The sequence below is a fragment of the Nothoprocta perdicaria genome, unplaced genomic scaffold, assembly GCF_003342845.1.
Source record: "Nothoprocta perdicaria isolate Ctin4 unplaced genomic scaffold, notPer1 scaffold_0, whole genome shotgun sequence".
Taxonomy (NCBI): domain Eukaryota; kingdom Metazoa; phylum Chordata; class Aves; order Tinamiformes; family Tinamidae; genus Nothoprocta; species Nothoprocta perdicaria.
The window spans coordinates 8,410,796-8,418,987 of NW_020454092.1; positions in this window are offsets into that span (position 1 = coordinate 8,410,796).

Consider the following 8,192-nt stretch of genomic DNA (forward strand, 5'->3'; position numbering starts at 1 on the left):
GGTGGTTTTGTCCTGTCATATTTATCTTAATGGGTTCATATTTTTGCAAACGGCCCTTGGTGCTTGGAACTTGTAACTGCAAGGGGTCATGGAAATCCCATTCCCTCTTTTCTTCTCAAGTACCTGCATGCTACTCTCAGTAGCAAACGCACCTCTGCCAACTTACGGGATGAGCGTTGTTTGCTGCTGCGTTGTAATTATGTGCAAAGCCTGACACATTCCGTCAGTCCTTTCACCTGGGCACCTCCTGGCAGCTGACTGCGAAGCGCTAGGAGGTCTTCAGGAGCTCATACTTTGTTTTATCCTTTTCTTGAAAATAGCTGTCTTAATTAGGACATAATTATTTAATAGCACTGAAACTTAAGTTAAAATCAGATGCGATTCAATTCCATTATCTGCTAACTAATTATTTTTAAGCCCTCGTAGTTGATTTCAAGCCATGTTCGTACAGGTCTGCCTTTATATATATATATATATAAAAAATTATATGTATATGTATAGTTGGGGGAGGGGACAAGGGAGGAGAACACTGTCAAGTTGCCCCAAAACTTTATTTTAATTCCTTCATGATCCTGGTCATTTTATTTGTGCAAAATTACAGTTTGTTTGCATCGACTCTTCTTTGGCTAGCACATTTGTAACAAGTGTCTGTCTATCATACAGTATCTGAGCTCATTCTAAAGATACCTGTATAGTCCCGTTTTCAATATTTTTTCCAATGTAGGGATAAAAAAAACAAGGTAACAAGATGTCCAGTTTAATATACTGTAAGAAATCAGTCACTTCTTTGACTGCCCTGCAGCAACATAATTTTGTGCCCTATATTTAAAAGTCTTAATTTATTGGTTTTCCTCAAAATATTTTATGCAGTCAGTTTTGTTATAAGCTATATAGAGCATAGATTAAAATGAAAAGTTCTACACTGAGAAAGCTTTTAACTATTAAAGAATGATATAATATAATATACTGTGTTCTGTGGACATTAGAAAGAGCAGCTATGAAATATTAAGTGAAAAGGGATTCTGGCAAAGTGAAATCCTGGCTAATGAATTAGTAATAAACAAGAAACACAATGCCAAATGGAAAATATAGTTTTAAATATTTTTAGAAATCAAAATAATATTAGATGGTCTATGGCCCTGTTACTTATATTTCTAGATTTGATGCATAAATCAATATTCTCCCTCAGTGAAAAAAAAAGAATCTTATAAGAATCTCTGGATCTGAGAACCCGAAGGTAATAAAGTAGCTTTAATCTCAGTTTTGTTTTAAGCCATTTGCAATGAAAATTTTATTCTTTAGGAAAGTAAAAGCTTTAACTCCCATGTGACAATTTTATTAGCTGTGATGCTGGCTAGTGGGAAGGTTGATTTAAGCTAAGCACTTAATGTCTAAAATTATTCATCCATTGTATTGAAATAGAACTTCATAGGCAAGTGGTAAGTGAAAAAAGCTTTTGCCTTTTTTCTTTTTCTTTCTGAGGGAAAGCAGAAATAGAGTTTATAGTAAATTGTATAGTGTCTGTATGTCACATAGTAAAATATTCTTATGTAAAGTTGCCAAAGCAGTTTGAGTTCAGAAGACCCATTTATACCACAATTATGAGTGTGGGATATCTATTAGTTGTCTGTTATTGTTGTTTTGATTGCAGATACAGGCAAGAATAATAGGAATCTTCAAAATCTGCATTGATTTAAGCTGATTTTACTGTACTAACCAGATGCAGTGGGGAAAAAATGAAATTAATTATTTGGGTGATAATTGGCAATCAGCAAATCACTTTTTTGGTTTCTCAAAAGCAGGTACTAGCATTAATCAAAGCCTCATTGGGAAAGAGAGTAACTGAAGTCTTACTGCACTGTACATCATTTCTTTAAATGTTTCTACCTGTTGTGGTATAAATGGCCTTAAATTATTTTTATATGCACCCCCCAAACAAAAAATCTGAAACTGCTAATTATTTTACTTGGCATTAGAAAGATCTTTATCATCTTGAAAAAATAAAAAAAATAAGCTTGTATGTTTCATGCTGTGCAAAACATGAATGTATCTTTCAGGCATAATGACCTGTATGTGGTTAATGTTATGACTGTTAGATTTTATGAGTAATTATTTTCATACCATTTGATTTAGAAAAGATGTTGGGTTCATGGGAGAAAGAGTACATTTGTAACACTTCCATGATACAAGTCCCGTTAAAAAGAAAGAAAAAGTTTTTCATTGTAAATAAGAGCAATATTACGACAATTTTGTGCCAATGTATAATGTTAAGTCTTTTGTTTTTCTTAGTTCAGATTGGAAATTGCCACTACCATCTGTGAATTAGAAGTTTTTTTTTTAAACAGAAAAACATGGGGGGTGAGTTTTATGGGGGCATTTTTTAATTTTTGCTAAATATGAAATAAAGTGCAAGTAATGTTTTATGAATCATCTGGACATTGTCAGCCAGTGAGTGTTGAGAAATACTGCTTTATTTAGAGCAGGTAAATGAGTTCTTCAACACTTAGTTGTACTGAATTTGGAAGCATTCGATATCTTAAATAACATATAAGCCTCAAGCAATAAACCTCACTGTTTTCATAGTTATGTATGCTCTCCCAGTAATGAAAAAGGGAAACTTCATTTATCCTCTTAAATTCAGTGCTAACTACAGTTTCTTGCATGTTTTTCTAAGCAAATTAAATCCTTGAAGAATTTTGCTTATGTCTCCTAGAGACGGCAGCAGCATTTCTTTTAGACAGCAGATTAGAGCAGGGCACAACATCAGCTGGAGAAAGGGAGAGGAGGTGAAGGAACAGGAGGGGGTGGTTGTAGCACCCCTTTAGCTGGCACCTCCGTGGGGTTCAAACGCGCCACGGTGCCCGTGGAAGGGCTGCAAGGCAGTGGTGCCGCTGCAGCACCCGGGCACTGACTAGCCCGGGGTGCTGGAGCCCCAGCTCCGCTCTGGAGCCAGATCAGGGGGATTTTTAAGCTTGGACAGTGTGCGTGCAGGTGTGTGAGCAGTGCTGGAGGGCTCAGGGAGTTAGCGGGAGCGCCAGAGGCCGCTGCCCAAAAGCAGCTTGCGGAGGCCGTGCTCATAGCTGTGCCTGCAGACCCGCTCCGCAGACAAGCCTCATGAGGAGCCCTCTCCCCTCAGGATGAAGGGAGGGAAAGGATTATGGCCCAAATCCAAATTTTGCATCTATGGATTTTTGCAGGCTGCAGGAATGGTGTTCCCTAATGTCACATGTAGTCTTCTTGGAATTCACAGTATCTCTGGTGCATGGTTGGCTGTGTGTACTTGCTAATCCACGACCCACCTTTTCTCTAGAGAATGGAAAAGATCTTTTCCAGTGCTACATTTAGTGCTGGGATTAAAGATTAAAACACAGTAAACACATAATCATTGGTTAAAACTGGATTTTACAAGAAATTGCAGAGTTAATAATTAGTAGTGCTTAGAAAGCTGTTAGTAGAGGAAAACTGTTGGTATTAATGCCACTGGTTTGTCCGATCTCTATTGTCTCACTGAACTTTAAAGAAAAAAAAGAAAAAGTTTTTTGGTTTTTTTTGGTCAGTTTGTAATCTGCAAAGTTTGCCATCACTGATGGACTTTACCTCTGCTAGTTGTTAGCACGAGCCTGAACCTCTTCAGTTCACAGGGCTTCTCCCGCTCCAAGTGGCGTGTGAGTGGCTGCTGCTGGCGAGTTGCACCCGGAGAGCTCAGCTAGAAAGAACTGGAGAAGTAAAGCACTTTACAAAAGCTGAAATTTTCACAAAAATGGATTTAGATTCTTTTTCTTGGAAACTGCAACAGCTAACCTAATTACCCATAACACAAATTTTGTTTTCAAAGACTGGCTGATGTTGTCTTGGCTGCATTATTTCATATTTAGCAAGCTTACACATTTTTAAAGGGAGTTTTTTTTGAAGTTTTTTGATGTTTGAATAGTAGCACTTTATCTCATGCTTACTACTGACTGAACTCTTGGATAAAATAAATTGGGTTTGGATAGAGATGCTTAATGGGTTTCTGTACAGAGATAATTTGGATTAGACCCTGGTACGAATACTTTCTGTTCCAACTGTTTCTGGTTTATTTTTCATATGTTACTGAGAGACTTTCAGATAATAGATATTAATAGTTCTATCATCTCAGTTTGCTGACTTAAAAATAAGTCTGCATTTTTAAAAAAGACCAGCTAGAAACTACAGGGTACTCATAAATTTATCTCTGTGATCTCTCTGATAACTGCATATTAGCTGTGTTTACTGTAAATGTTTCTGCTTAGCATTATTTTAACATTAGGTCAAAATACCTGGCAAATCAGTATTTTTTTTTTTTATCTTAACTTATTTGAATTTTGATAACTAAAGATGATAATGCACAACAAAGTTTAAAGAAGTTGTCATCCTTTTACTTCTAGGCCGGGGGCCTAAGACATGAGTGAAGGGGTTGCACAGTTTACATTAAGCTGTTGTTTAACTAGAATATATCCACAAAGACTAGACTATAAACTATCCGGTGCAATTATCTCAGCACATTTGGATACCACAATAACAACTTATAATAATTAAGGAAAATTAAGGTTAAAAAAAAGTAAGGTTTTGTTTTCTCAGTATAGCTTTGTTTTTAGTTTGGTTTAAGGTTGCTTCACTTATCACTGGTATCATTTTAACCAGTCGGTTTGGCAGGTCTGTTCATAGTTTGCATTCTTCTGTAATGGGTGCTATACTATGAGTAAATACAAAGGGAAGATCATCTCGATCATTATTAACAATGAGATGGTGGCAATATTTTTGCTAGTCGCTTCTAGTAATTAATTTGCATTTCCAGCTGTGGCTTTCAGCTGTCAAATTTCATCTCAGTTTCATACTGCTCAATGATCACACGTGTGAAGGAAATCATCTCAGAGTTGAACGACTCTTTGGTTGTTCAGGCTAACTCTGGTGTTTCTGTCTTTCTATTAATGTTGAGAGGATGGTGAAGTTTCTTCCCATCGAGGAGATGTTTGCCTCTAAATTAATTCAAAAGCACATGAGGGGAAAAAAATAAACCCCTACAAAACATAACATCTTGGCTAAGCAGCCAGGGTGGCTGACTGAAAATGATGGAAACTTGAAATTGGTCTACACTGGACAATGTGAAAAGAAATTCAGCTTTTGTCACTGCAGCTACTGTATGCTTTAAAAAGGGCCTTATGTATTTGTCCTCATTTTGATAAAATGAAGTTTCTTGCCAATAAAGTGATAAACTAACACTCTACAGAAAACCAGCAGTTCCCAGAATTAACATGCTAATTAAAGCTTAACAAATCTTGTTTTAGTCTTAAGTAAAATTTCATTCTATTATGTGAAAAAGATGCTGTTATGCATATTTTGTGGATATATTCAATTTCAGTTGACAATTAGATGTCTAGGTACAGACTTGAAAATATATATAGTTTACTTGTGGATCTTAATTGCTTAATTGCAAAATAAAGATGTGCTTTAGTAATTTAAAGTTTAATTTTTTGCTATTTTCTTGTTGCTGTACACACAGCTTTGTTATGCTACTTTGACAGAATTATGGTACCATATAATGTTCATCTTGGTGTTTTGCATTTTTAGATTGTATCTTGTAAGTATAATTCTGCTTTACTATAGATGAAAATGTGTACATTATGCACTGAGCACTCAAAAAAAAAAAAAAAGATGCTATATTAACAGGAATGAAATTGTTTGCCTACATAAAGAAAATGTGACATTAGCAGTGGAACCCAAGGATTTTTTACCTGAAAACGATATGCTGCAGTTTGCATTGTTCGGGAGAGTAACTCCATATTTAATCTTTTTTAGAGATTTGTTACATTTAAATGTATTTCAGAGACAAAGTACTCAGCTTAGAATATAGACTGATCGCAAAATGAGGGTCATGAAGACCACTAATGTCGAGAATAAAAATTATGGATGGCAACTTGCGATAGAAAGGGGAACAAATACTGCCAAAAAGTGTGGGGAATGTTCAAAGCTAAAGTAGCAAGAGAAGGATAAAGGGATGTAGAAAAGAAGATAGAGAGGATGAAATCTCAGGAGGGGCTGCCAAGATGTTCTTAATTCAACTTGATGATTTGGGGACTTTAAAGTGAGGAGACAGGGTGGTTGAAGTACTGAAAGATCAAGTACTGGGAAAGCATTTGAGGAGAGGAGGAAGGTAGTTATAAGATTTGGTGCCTACACTTGGACTCTGTCTGAGAGTAACTGGAGAGGAAGGGTCAGAGTGTAGTTGCATTGACGAAGAGAAGTATCCAGTGTCTTCACTGGATATGAAGTGGACAAGTGGAGATGTTTGTGCCATTGAAGTGATGGGGGAAGCTGAGAACCACGAAGAGGTGGCAAGGGAGTGAAGAGTAGAAAAGAAGCTCATTTGGAGGAAAAACGTGGAAGAGGGGTGGCAAGTTGAACTGGATGTGCTCTAGATAGTAGGTAATGTGTTGCACAGAACACTTAAATAGGAAGATGCTGAGTGGTGTACACTTAACCAAGGGCAAAGAGAAACATTTGTGTGATACAGGTCTCTGCTAAGAGCTAAGCATCTTTTTTATGCAGATGATTAGCTAGGTGATCTGCACTGTGAATATCCTTAATATATGAAAGCTTCCAAGATAAATGAATGGGCACTTTTTTTTTCTTCTATTGAATGTAACAAATTTTCCTTTTTTTTTTTTTTTTTTTTTTTTTTTTTTTTTTGAGCAAGCGCAGTCCCTGCCCCTCTGGTAGTAAGTATCCATATGCCACCATTCTGTGACTTGTGTTAATGATTAAAATTCCAGGCATGAACCTGAACCTCACCTTTTCCCCACACCTGCCTTGTTCCTTCTGCTTCGGGTCCCTCTGTCTGAGATGTTATGGTGTTAAAATAACTGATAATTAACTTTAAAATCAGCCTGCCCCTCAGCCTGCAGGGTTACCAGCAGATCAGTACAGAGAATGTGCTAAAGCAGTTCTCATTATAGCTAATTTGTCTGCTTGGCTAGTGAGTTAAGAGTTAACTTGGACTTTCTTTTAGCCAAGTTTAAAAGGTAATAAATAAATATCTGTGGGATGATTGATCCCAATAACAAGCTGTAGTCTCCACTTCTAGAGATGGTGTTAGGTGTCTGGATTCTCAAATATTGTGGCATTTTAAACAAATCTGGAGTTAATTTACCTATTGCATTTTTACCATTAGTGAGCAATATACTTTGTAGGTGGAGTTTGTTAACTTTCATGCCGTTTTCTGTCTTAAGGATCTCAAATAAAATACCTTGAACACAGCTATGTTTACAAAAACATACATTCCTAAATGAAGTGCAGCCCTTAGTATTTACTAGGGCTAAACACAGAGGGATTTTCCCTCTAGATGGGAACAGCAAATGAGAAAAATGTCCCCGATCTGTATTTTGAGCTGGTATTTTCAGAGGATGTTCAAAAAACAAGCTGTGTCCCCAGCAGGGTCACACAACCTGTGCTGAGCGTCTGCAACCCGCACAGTTGCAGTGTGTAAATTCCTTGTATTAGTCTGCAGATGATTCTGCTTTATTTACCAGACACTACTTCTTGCTGTGCGTGTCCCTAAAGGAGGTGTTCCAGAAGCTTCAGCGGCCCGCGAAGGGGGTTATTTCAACCTCAGCGTGAGGAATGTGGTTGTCTGAGGGTTTTTGTCCTTGAGGATTCATTACAGGTAAAGGAGGGATTGTGCTCTATCTTAAACAGAACTTTTACGAAAGTGGAGGTAGGCACCCTGAAGCTTCGGCTTAAACCTCCACGGTCTTAGAGAATTCCCCAAACTAAATATATATATATATATTTTTTTTAATTATTATTTGAACTCTCTGGGCGCTGCCCGCAGCGCGGCCGGCCGGACATGGCGGCGCCCCTCAGGCCGCGCTCCCGCCTCGCGCTCGCCACCGCCCCCTCCCTCCCGGGCGCAACCACCTGGGCTCGCGGCGGGGGGGAGGGGCGTCTCCCCCGCCTCCTCCAGTGGGACCTGCCCCCTTAAAGGGGCGTTGTCCGCCTGGCGCCGCGCGGGTCCGGGGCGCTGCCCGCGCCTCCCCTCCGCTCCCCCTGCGCGGTCGCGCGCCACGCGCGGGGCTCCGTCCCGCCGAGCGGCTCCGTCCGGCTGAGCGGCCGCGCGGGACCGCGAGCAGCCCCAGGTGAGTTGCCGCTGGGTCACCCGCCGAGGTGCTCCGGCG